Source organism: Barbus barbus (genome assembly GCF_936440315.1).
Source record: "Barbus barbus genome assembly, chromosome: 18".
Lineage (NCBI taxonomy): Eukaryota > Metazoa > Chordata > Actinopteri > Cypriniformes > Cyprinidae > Barbus > Barbus barbus.
Window position 1 is genome coordinate 13153507 of NC_136746.1, and position 14314 is coordinate 13167820.

The 14314-nt window shown below is 37.4% G+C and overlaps 1 pseudogene across 1 annotated transcript in view; it reads right to left on the reverse strand.

Moving 5' to 3' along the window:
* Nucleotides 1-4928: 4928 nt before the first annotated feature.
* Nucleotides 4929-14314, reverse strand: part of LOC306883875 (S1 RNA-binding domain-containing protein 1-like) — a 68331-nt pseudogene continuing 58945 nt past the window's right edge. The window contains exons 19-20 of the transcript XR_013785929.1: nucleotides 8370-8554; nucleotides 4929-5273 (exon numbers count right to left, since the gene is read on the reverse strand). The product of XR_013785929.1 is annotated as a S1 RNA-binding domain-containing protein 1-like (transcript). The remainder of the gene's footprint in view (nucleotides 5274-8369; nucleotides 8555-14314) is intronic.

The following is a 14314-nucleotide window of genomic DNA, read 5'->3' on the forward strand; positions in this document are numbered from 1 at the left end:
TTTAAAGCTTGACTCTTTTGTAATTACATCGTGCACTAAGACCGACGGAAAATTAAAAGTTGCGATTTTCTAGGCCGATATGCCTAGGAACTATACTCTTGTTCCGGTGTAATAATCAAGGGAATTTGCTGCTGTACCATGGGTGCTGCAGGCGCAATACTACTTTCAGGCGCTGCGTCATATCATTGCGCCTGCTGCACCCATGGTACAGCAGCAAATTCCCTTGATTATTATGCCGGAACGAGAGTATATTTCATTTTCCGTCGGTCTTAGTCCACGATGTAATTACAGAAGAGTCAAGCTTTAAATAGGAAAATTATCGAAACTCTTTAGTCATTTTTGAGCGAGATGCTAATGGTCTAATCCGATTCAATGATCTATGCTAAAATAAGCTAAAAGTGCTACCGCCAGACCCGGAGATCGGCTGAATGGATTCGAAAACTGTAAAACTCAACTGTTTAACTCTAGGGGAGTTGTAAAATGAGCCTATTTCCAAAAAAGTGGAGTGTTCCTGTAAGTCAGTCATAATGTTCTTTGACAGTGTAAATCTTTGCTTGCATTCTCTGTATAATTTATACGCTGTTTGAATAACTATGGAAGGTACAGGTAATAAAAAAATGTATTCATTACCTCATCCATGAACATTCTCCTTCATAGCGTCATCAAACTTCGCCTTTGTTATTGTTTTGAAAATTCGACCTCTAGTGGCGAAAACTTACATATTGTACCTTTAAACAAGAAATTTTGAAGTATACAATTAAAATATACTTAAAAATAAAAGACTAAATTATCTTCTTGTAAAATGTAATCTAACAATAATCTTTTAAACAAATAAAAAGTGTAGTTTTTTACGTACATTTGTAGCTTTAGAATAAAAAAAGATAGCATAAATATTATAATATATAAAGAAAATAATATAATATACACACATTTGTATTTATATATTTTTAATTGTATATATATATATATATATATATATATATATATATAATTTTTCCCCACATTTTTGAAGAATCACAGCATAATTTTTTCACAGAACAGCCTGAACTTCTGCTTAATAACAGAAAAATATATTTCAAGCATTCTGAGAGTGAGTAGAATTTCCTTTTGGGGGTGAACTATAGCCTTAAGTTACTGTTCTAAGTGAAATGTCTCTCCTCAAATTTGTGCCAATCATGTTAGTGAGCCCCCTGTTATAGCCCTCCCCTTTCTGAGAGCGAAACACCTGGGCCGCTGTGAAAATATTTGGCCTGTAAAGGACTCAGTGCTGCAGGGCCCCATCTCAATAGCATCCTTCACTCTCATAATCAGTCTAAAGACATTATCCACTTAGTGGAGATGAGCTGAGGAGCTGCAGGGGATACGCAGGCAGGGTAACACAGTTAGTCTAATGGCCGCCAAAGAGGGAGCAAGATGACTTTCAGTAGGGTTGGAGGGCAGGGGGGGGGGGGGGCTCGGGCAAGAGAGGGGCTCCCCATGGGCCTGCTAATCCAATGCTTGCATTGAGGTTTTGATATCACTCTCATTTGGGGACAACAGTTTTTATAAGCTCTGTTGACAAGGTGCAGCCTAATGCAAAGAGCCATTCGCCTGCCCTTAGGCATTCAGAGAAGAGCTGATGAGGACAAACTGGGTCTGAGAGAATTAATTTGTTAAATAGTCTGTGTGACCAAAGCACAGGATGTATTTTGTATAACTCTATGGGACATGAGGGAAAAAGCAATAATAAATGCATATAATAATAATGCAACTGAACTGACTATATAATATTGCATTTGGATAGTTAAATAGGCTTAAATTTAATAAGAAAAAGTGCTTCTTCTTTATGGTATTTATATATTCAAAAGTGACAGAGACTTTTACATTGTTACAAAAAATATTTTTCAAAGTAAATGTTGTTCTTTCTATTCATCATAAAATCCTGAAAATAATATCAAGCAGCAATATTAGAATGAATTCTGAAGGATCATGTGACATCACAAAAATATATTACAATTTAAAATAAAGTTTTTGTAAATTGTAATATTTCTGAATTTTTTACTGTATTTGTGATTAAATAAATTAGCTTATGAGAGGTTTTGCAAACTTAACATAAAATCCTACTTAAATCCTTATCTATATCACCACATTTTATTATATAATGTGGTATAAATATTATATTATATTATATTGAAAGGCACCACATCCACAAGGTATGACCATTCACTCTCATTTCCTAAACTAGACAAGTACAAACCATCTCTCTCCCAATGGAGTGATCAAAACCCATGCAAAAACTAACAGTGGGAACACAGCGACCTCTCTAAAGGGACATATAAACTCACTCCTCTTGGGCAACACAAAGTACTTTTGCAGTAAAATTCCAGTTCCACTCAGTGTTTTTCTTCTGTAGGATGGTAGGCTAATTAGATTTTACTGAAACCATACCGCAATATTGGCTTCATGGGAAATCCACACAAATAATAAGTTTTTACAATCGTACAGAACAGGCTTTCAATGATTCAATCATGAAGCTCAGTGTCCAGGCACATTAGTGGTATGTTCATTTGCTTGTGTTTGATGACGGCAGCAGTGGGTGCAGTTGGAACACTCTTTAAGTGTGGAAGTTGTGGGACGTGTCTTTGATTTACTGAAAAGGAGAGAAGTGTTCTGCTCTTGGTTGGAGGGGCTGTTATATGCAGTTTAACAGTGTGCGTCTCTTTGACACGTCCATTTAAATCTGCTTCATTCTCCTGTGTGGACAATTAGTAAATGGGGTCTAAAATGCCTTAAATCCAAGCACAAAGTTTAGTAAGTTCAGTGTTCAATCAGACATTAAAGTCAATGGTTGCTAACATTTCTTTCCTCAAAAATAGCAGTAGCCAAAAAGCATAGCAAGTTCACTGACACTCAGTTGGTATGGTAATCATATGTCAGTCACTACAGTTTCAGGAGTGACTTCAGAATTCTGTTCACACTCTAAATGATCATTTAGAGCAGCGATTCTCAACCTTATGGACTCCAAAGCCACCCATTGTCCACAACAATATTCAAAGACCCCGTGACTTTTCTAATTGTTCTTGATTTATGGATAAAGATTAAGGATAAGGATTTTTTAAGAAAAAATTAACTAAGACTTTTCTTTTCCATTTCCATGAGTTTGCAAGATCTAGAAATCACACTTTTACAATTAGTAAAAGCTCATATATTCATGTTTTCCGAGATTTCTTGCTCCAAGAATCCTGGTTCTTCAATGAAAAACAGTCAATAAAATAAGTAATATCTTGATTTTGAATTGTTTTAGCTTTTTTGATGGTTGTTTTGTCTCATTTTAAGCCGTCTTGAGGCCCACTTAAACATTTACTCAGGCCCTCTAGAGGGCCCTGGCTCCCTGGTTGAGAACCAGTGATTTGGGGGATTCACTCCCGCATTTAAACACAATTGTCACTTCCAAAATTTTTCAGTATATATGTGGGTTTGGTACAGTGGTACTCTGCCCTGGGTTTCTGCAATCATCACATCATAAACTGCCAGTTTCAAAACCCATTCTCCAAATATAACATTGTGTGGTTGGACCAGATGTTTAAGTCACATCTAAGCACTGTGCTTTTCTTAATTCAGCTAATGAAAAAACATGTAATGGGAAAGACTAAGAAATGTTTTAACAAATAAAATGCAGCACATGCACATAAATCCACACGTGTTCTTTATCTGACTTTAGGACATGCAGTTCTGATAAAATCCCAGAAAATGGTCTGGTGAAGTCTGTAAATAAGATAAGAGTTGCACACACATGGCCATGTAGTCAGTGGTAAAGACCAGCTGTTCTACCTTGGCGAGACCCCTTCAACAACAGAGCAAAGCATCTTTGTGTCCATGATAACAAACGAGAAAAGAAAATGCATGGCTTTAAACTTGTGATAAAAAACTGCAGATCAGTTTGATAACACATGATTTTTTTGTTTTTTTAAAGGAGGCTCTTATGCTCACAAAGGCTTCAGACAAAAAGAGAAACAAAAATGTTTACTAATAAGACATTAAAAGAATTAAGATATAGAAAAAGAAATACCATCCATCTAAACAACAATTTTAGCAGCTTGATAGTGAAAAAAAGAATTGTGGCTTCTTACTGCAGAATTATTGAATAAAAACCATGTAAAATCCACCACACCTGATCATACAATGAAGCTTCAATCCTTCCGCTGCAGCTGAGTTCTGATGAAACTTCTCTGTAATACAAAGCAACGTCCCCAATGCAAATATCACACACTCATTTGGAATTCGGTCCCTGTGGTTTGTTTTAAGTGCTCAGGGCACCTCAGGTTTCTTATTTATCCATTTTTTTAATTTGTGTCATATAAACACAAACAGATTAGATAATAGAGATGAGGGAGCGTGGGATTAATTTTGAAGTAGCTCATTAGCACGTGGCTAGTCTAGGATAATTAGGTTTCGTTTTTTCCCCACGGCCTCTAGTCATATTGGAGTGTGGCAGCTGCTTTTACAAGCCCCCCCATTCTTTGCCTGATAAGTGGCTGTCAATCAAACAGGCCTGAGTTTGGTAGCGTAACATCTGCGACTGCATCCTGAGTGGTCCATAGCAACAGCATCCAGTTAGTGTCTGGATCACATGCCTCTGAAACGCCCTCTTCAGGCATCATAATTATGCTCTACTGGAATAAAACTACAGTAACAATGGGCCACAGAAACACAGAACAAAACAACAATACTTATGTAAAAAAGTGCATCACTTGTAACAAGAATCATCATATTTTGGAAGATGAAGACATTCATTTCAATTATATTCCTGTCAAGTTTCACGGAGCAAGATATCTATTTTATTGAAGTTATGAAAACTACAGTAACAGCAAGTCAAATGTAGAACAGAACAAAAACAGCATCTTTGAACAAGAACAAAAGATATTAACTTTTTGTCACGTGTGAAATGAAAGTAGAGTTGAAAACTAGATTTGACTACAGTAAACCTTCAATTAATAGTTTCTATCTGAGAACTCTAATGAGGTCCAGAGTGATCCGATTCCTCTGAAGATCCACATTTATGACCCGTACCTCTACCCGCTCACCTGGGCCAAGAGCTAGGCTTCTTTGCCGCTGGTCAACAGGAAGCTTATCCGGAGTGATGAAACGCTTTGGGATGAGACCAGAACGTCCAACTCCAATGTCCACAAAGGCTCCAAATAAAGCGGTGTTTGTTACACGGCCTGTTACCACCATTCCTTCGTGTAGGTCATTCATGGACACAATTTCCCGCTTGAAATCTGCCTGTTCAAAATATATTGAGGACAATAAAAAAGAAAATATTTAGGGTAAAGGTGCAGTTATTTTAGTTAAATTTCAAGGGCAAAAAATTTTACATTGTAATTTATGATGCATTCGTGTGCTGAACTTTTTCGCCCTCATGCAAACCCTTGTACTCCTATTGAAATTAGTGGAATTGCGAAATTTCGCCAAGCAATGGTAAATGTGACTGCACCATTAGAAACAAAGATGGAAAGAAGGAAAGACAGAATGTTTAAACAGATTTAGTCTTTTTCCAGTGACTAAGACTGACATTAGCCTCCTTCCCTTCAAGTCTTGAGCACCGTCCTCCAAATTGATCCAATAACTCCAAAGCTAGACATTAGAAACAAGCTTCAGTAAATGGTTTAAAACAAATAGAATTACCAGGCCTCTCAAACCTCTTCTTTCCGAGTCCATTTGGTCTGTTTTTTGGGGTGATTTTCTTTGGGAGGTGCTTTTTACATAAACATGGCCTCTCAGCAGGCTCTGCAGTCCAGGAAACATTCATCTCTGATTATTCTTATCCGGGACACCTTACCTAGAGCACCGCTCACATGGCAGTTATTTATACAGCTGGCTACAAAGCAGAACCCATCAGGCTTCCAACCAGGGGAAGTGAGCTTGCAGCCTTCTGATGAGAAATCTAGCATCCTATCTAGTGCACGACACTGACAAGGTGACATCTCATCGTCTGCGACCATCTCTGCTAATGATCTTGATCAATGATGTTTAAAAACACTTTATTCAGATGTGCAATATGTTTTGTGGCATTTTCAGATTAATTTACTTCTAAAAGACCTATAAATAGTGTTTTTCCTCCACAAGAGTCTTAATTCAACTTCAACAAGCATTGCCATAATCTTTTTCAAGTGTGGAAACAAAACCCCTCCCATTCCCAAAGAAAACCTTTCTCTGCATATAATGAACTCTGCTCCCCAAGCCTGAAAACACGTTAAGACATTCATCTCAATTATAATCCTGTCACCTTTAATGAAACATAACATTTACTATCAACACCCGCAGAAGAAAAACAATGTCTTCTCAGATGTCTGAACTTAACATTAAAACCAGAAGAGGCGTTTGTTGTTTAGTCGTTTTTATTCACTCGGAGAGTCACTGGGGGATTTTAGCGCTGGGATCAAGGCTACTCTGCTTTCCTCTTTACGCAGCTTTCTCTCTCATTAATGATATATCTGTCGGCAGGTCTGCTTTAATAATGCGGGTCTTCCCCCAAATTACGCCGCAAGACTTCAAAAGCCTGGAGCACCGCCCAGTCATCTCACAGACAAGAGACGGACTCAGGGGAGACGGGAGGAGAATTGTTAGATGGGAGGGAGAAAAAGAGTATGAGATGCCAGCATTGTCTATGATCTGCACAGCGGCCATATTGAGAAAGAACTTTGATACTTTGGTTTGTGCTGTGCTAAACTGATTTCAAAAGCTAGCCACAGGCTACAATCCGAACCACATTATAGAAAATTTAAAACGTCCATGCACTTAGTTTGCATTAGCCTGTCTATATTGTGTAGAGTTATCCTACATGTCTATTGTGTCTATTAAAGCAACACAAAATTAAAAATTTGCATTTACTTAGCCGCATGACAGATCTGTATGATCTACGTTCTTTGGTGGAATACAAACGGACATATTTATAGGACAATGTCCTAGATACTCATTTCCATTTAATGAATCTTCAAAGCCATCGAGATATATTATCTGTGCATAATAACTTGAACCTCAGTCTTTTCCTCACACAAAGCCATTGTACTGACTTTAAATACAATGTATGATTTGGGCTTTTATTATGCAATAAGGGTGCCTCTTCATCCTTTTTGAGCATAACAGCTCAAAAGCTAATGGTCACCATCCACTTCCATTGAATGAAAAAGTCAATCCAACCTCATGAGAAAACAACCTTGAGTTGTCAATTTTGGGCCAGATTTACTAAACAAGGCAAATTTGCACGAGAACGCAATTACAAAAAAACACCAATGCGAGTGTAAAGTTCTGAAGGTGATCTACTGACAATGCTCAAATTAAAGGGTTAGCTCACCCAAAAATTTAAATTCTGTCAATAATTATTCACCCTCATGTCATTCCAAACGTGTAAGACCTATGTTCATCTTCGGAACACAAATTAAGATATTTTTGATTAAATCCAAGAGCTTTCTGACCCTGCATAGACAGCAACGCAACTACCACATTCAAGGCCCAGAAAGATAGTAAGACATCATTTAAACAGTCCATGTAACATCAGTGGTTCAACCTTAATTCTATGAAGCTACAAGAATACTTTTTTCAAGCTGGAAATCACAGCTATAATGTAACTCCATAAATCTATAAACACTTCTGCTGAACAATGATGTAAGAACTTGACATAATAAGCGGTTGTCAAGAAAATGAATGATTGTGAGAACAGCACTGGCCCAAAAAGGGAAAGTGACAAGAGTTAAAGGGTTAGTTCACCTAAAAATGAAAATTCTGTCATTAATTACTCACCCGTAAGACCTCTGTTCATCTTTGGAACACAAATTAAGATATATTTGATGGAATCTGAGAGCTCTCAGACCCTCCATAGACAACAAGGGTCCTTACAAGATCAATGTCCAGAAGCGTAGCAAGGAGATCGGTAAAATAATCCATGTGACATCAGGGGTTCAACCGTAAATTTATGAAGCTACGAGAATACTTTTTGTGTGCAAAAGAAAAAAAAAAATACTTTATTCAAATTCGTCTCCTCCGCGTCACCCTAGCGCCATTTTGGAGAATATCCACTGAAGGCTAAAAACATTTCTGGACCTTGATCTTGTAAGGACCCTTGTTGTCTATGGAGGGTCTGAGAGCTCTCAGATTCCAGCAAAAATATCTTAATTTGTGTTCAGAAAATGAACGGAGGTCTTATGAGTTTGGAACAACATGAGGGTGAGTAATTAATGACACAATTTTCATTTCTGGGTGAACTATCCCTTTAAGTAGCCCGGGTAAGTGAGAAATCTTTATAGATGAGGCCTGCATAAATCCTCAGACACAAAGTTTATACTGTCCTTTATGAAGAGGAAAGTGTGGGCACATCATAGATAGACACTTACCCTGGCGAATGTCAAAGCCAGGTGGCTGAGTGAGTCCGTCCACAATGAGCTGAAGAGTCTCAGGTGTGGTGTCCAGAGATTTGGCCAAGACATCTAGACCTCTGCTCTTAACACTGCTCTCAATACTCTGCCTGAGCTCAGCACTGCCCATCTGATCCAAAGTGCCCGCTATTTGAGATAAGAACCTAAATGAAGAGAGCAATAACATACAATTACTGCCTTGACAAGTAAAGAAATTACGTTTTTAAGGACATTTCATATAAAACCTTATGTAAACTTTTCAATCTTAATCAGAAACACTCCACATGCAAAAACATAGACTTTCAGATGCTGTGTTAAAGCAGTGAGGTCTGTTGAGGACCATGGGAGGTGGTGTCTTAATGAATGGCTTTTTAATAGTCCTTCTCGGAGCCCAGTGCACGTGGAGGAACTCCCCCGACACCAGCGAGGATCCTGAAGGCCGACACACGGAGTTGAGGAGAGCAAAGACTGGGAGAGGAGGTAGATAGGGGAGGGGAGGGGAGACTAATTATGCCCTAAATCTTGATTTCTAGAGTCCCATAGATGAAGACTCTGTCTCCCTCCATAAATCTAACCGTCTTGTGAGCGCCATACATAAAAGCAAAAGGTTAGTGCTGAGGCTTGAGCAGTGAAGCAGGAACACAGAGAAAACACAGCCAGCAAAAAAGATCCAGACATGGCCTATTACTTGGCACAGGCCATAAGCTCAGGATGAGCCTTTATATTCATGATGTGTTTATGAACTTACACTGAGACAGTGGTTAATCTTCAGCTTTAATTGTGCTGCATAGTAGGTCTGTTAGGGACACTACAAATTAGATTTTGTTTGAGATGCACTGGTTACAGGTAAAAACAAAGCAAAAAAACTTGTAGGTTTTCCTGATACCTCAAAAAAGACTTGTCTAGATTCGTGCTTTAGCATTAATTTAACAAAACATTGGTTTTGGAATTTATATGGCATTTCTTTCAATAATGCCACATTTCTCAGAGTTTAGAGTTTTGTTCTTAGTTTGGGGGGTGTGTTTATTCAAAAACACTACATCCAGTACTAAAATTTGATTTTAAGATCTGATTTTAAAACAGATTTTATCTGTGGTTCAAAAGAAACCCATATATTTCTTCACTACAGACCATAAATACCCCACCATAATAACTTTTGATAATTATTATTACTTTATTTGCCACCTTAACAGATCATACCACAGTTCTGCTCATAACCATCACTAAAATGCCTGCTTGAAGAACCTGGAATAATGTGTAACTAAATTTAATATGCATAAGTTAATTAAAACCAAAATAATTTTTAAATAAATGAATTCATTAATTAACTGGGCTAGTCATTAAAACAGTTAAAAGTGTAGTCACAGTTGACTACATGAAAAGACAAGTGCATCATTCTTGGCTCCTGTTGTTTTGTAAATTCATTAATAATTTCATATTGCAATTAGTAAAACAAGGATTTAAAATTTAGAGTGCCAAACATTTTCAGACAGCATGATATTTATCTGTGATATGTTGTACTGTGTATGCTTGCAAAATAAATACAATTATGAATAAGTGGATTAAAATTAAATTTTTTTCATGAAAATAGAAAACTGAAAAATAACCATAGCATGTAAATAATAAAAAGGATTAAAATTACACATTTTTATATGTGGAATCATTTGAGAAAATTCACAACCATAAGAAATGTTCCCACATTAAAATTCTGGCTAATACCAATAAACCAATTATTAGTTTTGTATTATAGGCAATAACTGATAAATGGTCAAAAATCTAAATTCTATACTATTTAGCTAAAAAAAGAATTCTAAATGGAATAAAGTGAATTTAGGCATCACAACATTATATATTTGAAAGTTGCTTTAAATGTAAATATAACACTGATAAAAGGTCAGTCCATAATTCCTCAGTTTGCCTTATAAAATCATAAAGTTAGTGCCTAAATACTGTTCTCTCATCAGAGCACAGTGCAAATGAGCAATAGAACCTCTACAGGGACACACATATGTCCTGGAGTGTGCAACAAGCCTGTATAAGGGGGTCAAGCTGTCCAGAGGTGGCTGTGGAATGCTGGGGTCCTGGGCATTACTGGAATGTGAGTTTTGGCAAGAGGAGGGGGCAGACCTGCTGAGCCAGCTTGCTGATGGATGGCCGTCGCCGTGACAGCCTGACGCCAGCGCAGCTGTCCTCTGTGTGACTGACAGGGCAGGTGGGCTCAAGCCCCACCCATTTCCTGCTGCAAACAGAGGGTTTGACAGCAACATTGACAGGCAAATCTACCCACACTCGCTCTATTGTATGTATTCAGACAATTTCACACTGTCCGAGCTTGCAAACAGATACACAGCACTAATACGCTAACATACTGATCATTGCTCCTCCTCGACTCACCCTCCTGAAAAAGTGTACGCTTGACAGGACGGATGCTGGTAGAGTGTAATTTTAAACTGTGTGTGTCCAAACACTGACAAGACACAGATCCTTCATCATTTTAGCGAGAAATTCATATGTACGAATATATTGTGAATAATCCACATATTTATTAAAGGTGCCATAGAATGACAAACTTTACCTTGGCATAGTTAAATAATAACAGTTCTGTACATGGAAATGATATACAGTGAGCCTGAAACACCATAGTTTCCTCCTTCTTATGTAAATCTCGTGATTAAAAAAGACCAATGAAAAACAGGCGAATCAGAACATAACACCGACTGTGACGCAACAATCGCGATCACTACGCCACCAACATTTGCATAAACCCGCCCTTGTTCTACGCCAGCCGCCAGCCGAACCATCAGAAGCTCTGCAGGTACTGTAAATAAACAAGCGCGGACAACAGCGAAAATGGCAAACCATGGAAATAAATGTTATGTTCCAGGCTGTGCAGGGGATGTGAAGTGCAGGGATGGGTTGGTGTCTGTATTCAGAAAGGCACGGAAAGCAAATAACGCGTTCTACTAAAATAAAGCCAGCCACTAAAGAGACATGGTTAGCTTCTTGCTAGCTGTAGCCTGTACACTGCAGTATATAAGATTTCACTAACCACATAAACAGAGTAAGGAGAGATGAGGATGATGGCGAATCATTTACAGAGCCTGAGCACCATGACAAGCATCTGATCTTGTGAAATGTGTGGTAAGTACTGTCGCTCCATAATATAAACATAGTTCGTGCAATCGCGAATCTTGAAAGTGAAACTATAACACGATCGACTGATCGTTCAAAAGTAGTTTCAATGCCTCGCGTATTAATAACGGCTCCCTGATGCCCGCATTTTATATACAATATAATTACCGATGATATAACTGCGAGAGAAAGTATTTAAATATATATTTTCCTCCCTGTGCTTCCTTCTTGCTGATGAGCCGCACTGTGAAACAGCCAATCAGAGCAGAGCTCAACATTGAGCAGCACTGTGAAACAGCCAATCAGAGCAGAGCTCATTATTATTCATGACCCTGCCAAATAAGCCAATAACAGACCGTTTCATTCTAGGGAGAAATCCTAGGGTTGTAAATAGCCATGTAAAATCGTTTCTGGAGATTTTTTTTGCCCTTACTTAAGCCACATACCTTCTGTGTGGATATCAGAGAACAATTTAAAATACTGTATCAATGCATTCTATGGCACCTTTAAGAATATGGCTCAGGTGGTGTTTTATAGTTTAACAGGTGAAAAGTAACAACATGCCTCAACAAGCTGCATGACTCAAGTTATCATACTTATCATACAAACACTGTTGGAAGAGTTCTGCATCAAAGTTTTCTAATAACAAACCCAAATACATTTTCAATACTGAGCTATAAACACAAGTGCAATGCCATAAGCAGCCTTTCATGCTCACAGTGAAACATCTAACAGTTCTAGAGCAGAACTAGATCTAGTGAAACAAAAAAATCAGTCTGTTGGGCCTTTGAGTTATGAGGTGATGAAAATGCAAAGTGTAACAGACACGCACGCACGCACGCACACACTGCGGATGAATTCCAGCTTGTCTCTCAAGAAAAAGACTCGAAAGAGCCGCAGAGCCGAGACATTCAAGTAACAGTGCATGTTCTGTAGCCTCCACAGCAAGAACAGCACTAATGGTCAAATGGTAAGAATTTTGTAATGTTTAAGTCTCTTATGCTCACCAAGGCTGCATTTATTTGCTCGAAAATACAGTGAAACAATTCTGTCAAATATTTAACTTTAAATGTAACTTTTTCTATATATTTTAAAATATAATTTATTACTGTGATGGCAAAGCTGAATTTAAATCATTAAGATGAACTGTCGGTTATTAAGTCCTCAAATCATTCTAATATGCTAATAATAAGAAAATTAGCACCAAATCAGCAATTTCAAAAAACAGTTGTGCTGGTAATATTTTTGTGGAACCTGTGATCATTTTTTTAAAGGATTCTTTGATGAATAAGAAGTTCAAAAGAACAGCATTTATTTGAAATAAACAATGTATAAAAAGTATTTACTGTGATTTTTGATGCATCCTCTTGCTAAATATTTGCCTTTTAGCTTCAACAAAATGGTCCATAGTCTTCCTGGTATACACATAGCATACACTATATAATATAATATAACTGGTAACACTTTATAATAAGGTTCAATTTGTTAACATTAATAATGCATTAGCTGTTCACAATACTTTTAACAAAAACATTTTTTATTAACTATTAAACGAATAGTTCACCCAAAAATGAAAATTCTGTCATTAATTGCTCTCATGTTGTTCCAAACCCATAAGGCCTTTGTTGATCTTAGGAACACAAATTAAGCCATTTTCGATTAAATCCGAGAGCTTTCTGACCCTGCATAGACAGCAATGCAACTACCACATTCAAGGCCCAGAAAGATAGAAGAGTTCATCAGTGGTTCAACAATAATTTTATAAAGCTGTGAGAATACTTTGTGTGTACAAGGAAAACAAAAATAACGACTTTATTCAACAATTTCTTCTCTTCTGTGTCAGTCTTTGACGTGCATTAACAACAGTATCACAACGCATGTGTGTGGTGCTGCTGATGCAGGAGCTGGCGTTCTGATGTAGAACTTAAACGCGCTGTGCCTTGTTTGCAAGCAGAGGTATGCATGCATAAGTATTGTGGTACTCTCGTGAGCGAAGGTCTTACGGGTTTGTAACGACATGAGGGTGAGTAATTAATGACAGAATTTTCATTTTTGGGTGAACTATCCCTTTAACAATACTTTTTTTTACAGCATTTATTAATCTGGGTTCATTTATAAATACTGTAGTTTATTATTAATTCATGTTTGTTCATAAAATAATAAAATAATACAAGTTTAAAAGTTAAAGATGTATTAGCATATGTATTTAACAATATATAATTAAAATTAACCTAGAATAATAAATGCTGTAAAGGGATCGTTTATAATAATCCATTAAATAACATTAACAAATGAAACCTTACTGTAAAGTATTACCAGATTAACAATGTATATTATGACAAAACTAAAGACACATCAACTGCAAACAAATTACCAAAAATTCCATTCCACAATAGCTCACCATATGGTGAATGTTAATAATGATACAAAAAGAAAAAAACAAAAAACTAATTTCCAGCGGAAAATTAATTGAAAAGTCAGACACAAGCTTAGTGTCCTGACAAGACCTGCTTGTAAATTACTTTCACACATATATCTGTGCCCTGTACTTCTACCAATTTCAACAAATTACTCAAGCACTAATATTGCCCAATGGCAACTACCCATCATCCTCCACTGGTCCTGCACAGATTTCCGTGATGTTGGTCAGGGACACTGTGCTTCCCTCCAGCTGTCCCTCTGGAGCGCCAGAGTTGGCACAAGGACAGAACAGAGATGGAGAGAGAGAGAGAGAGAGAGAGAGGAGGTTGCAGAGCTGAGCTCTGAGTGATTTATGAACAGCTACAATCTGA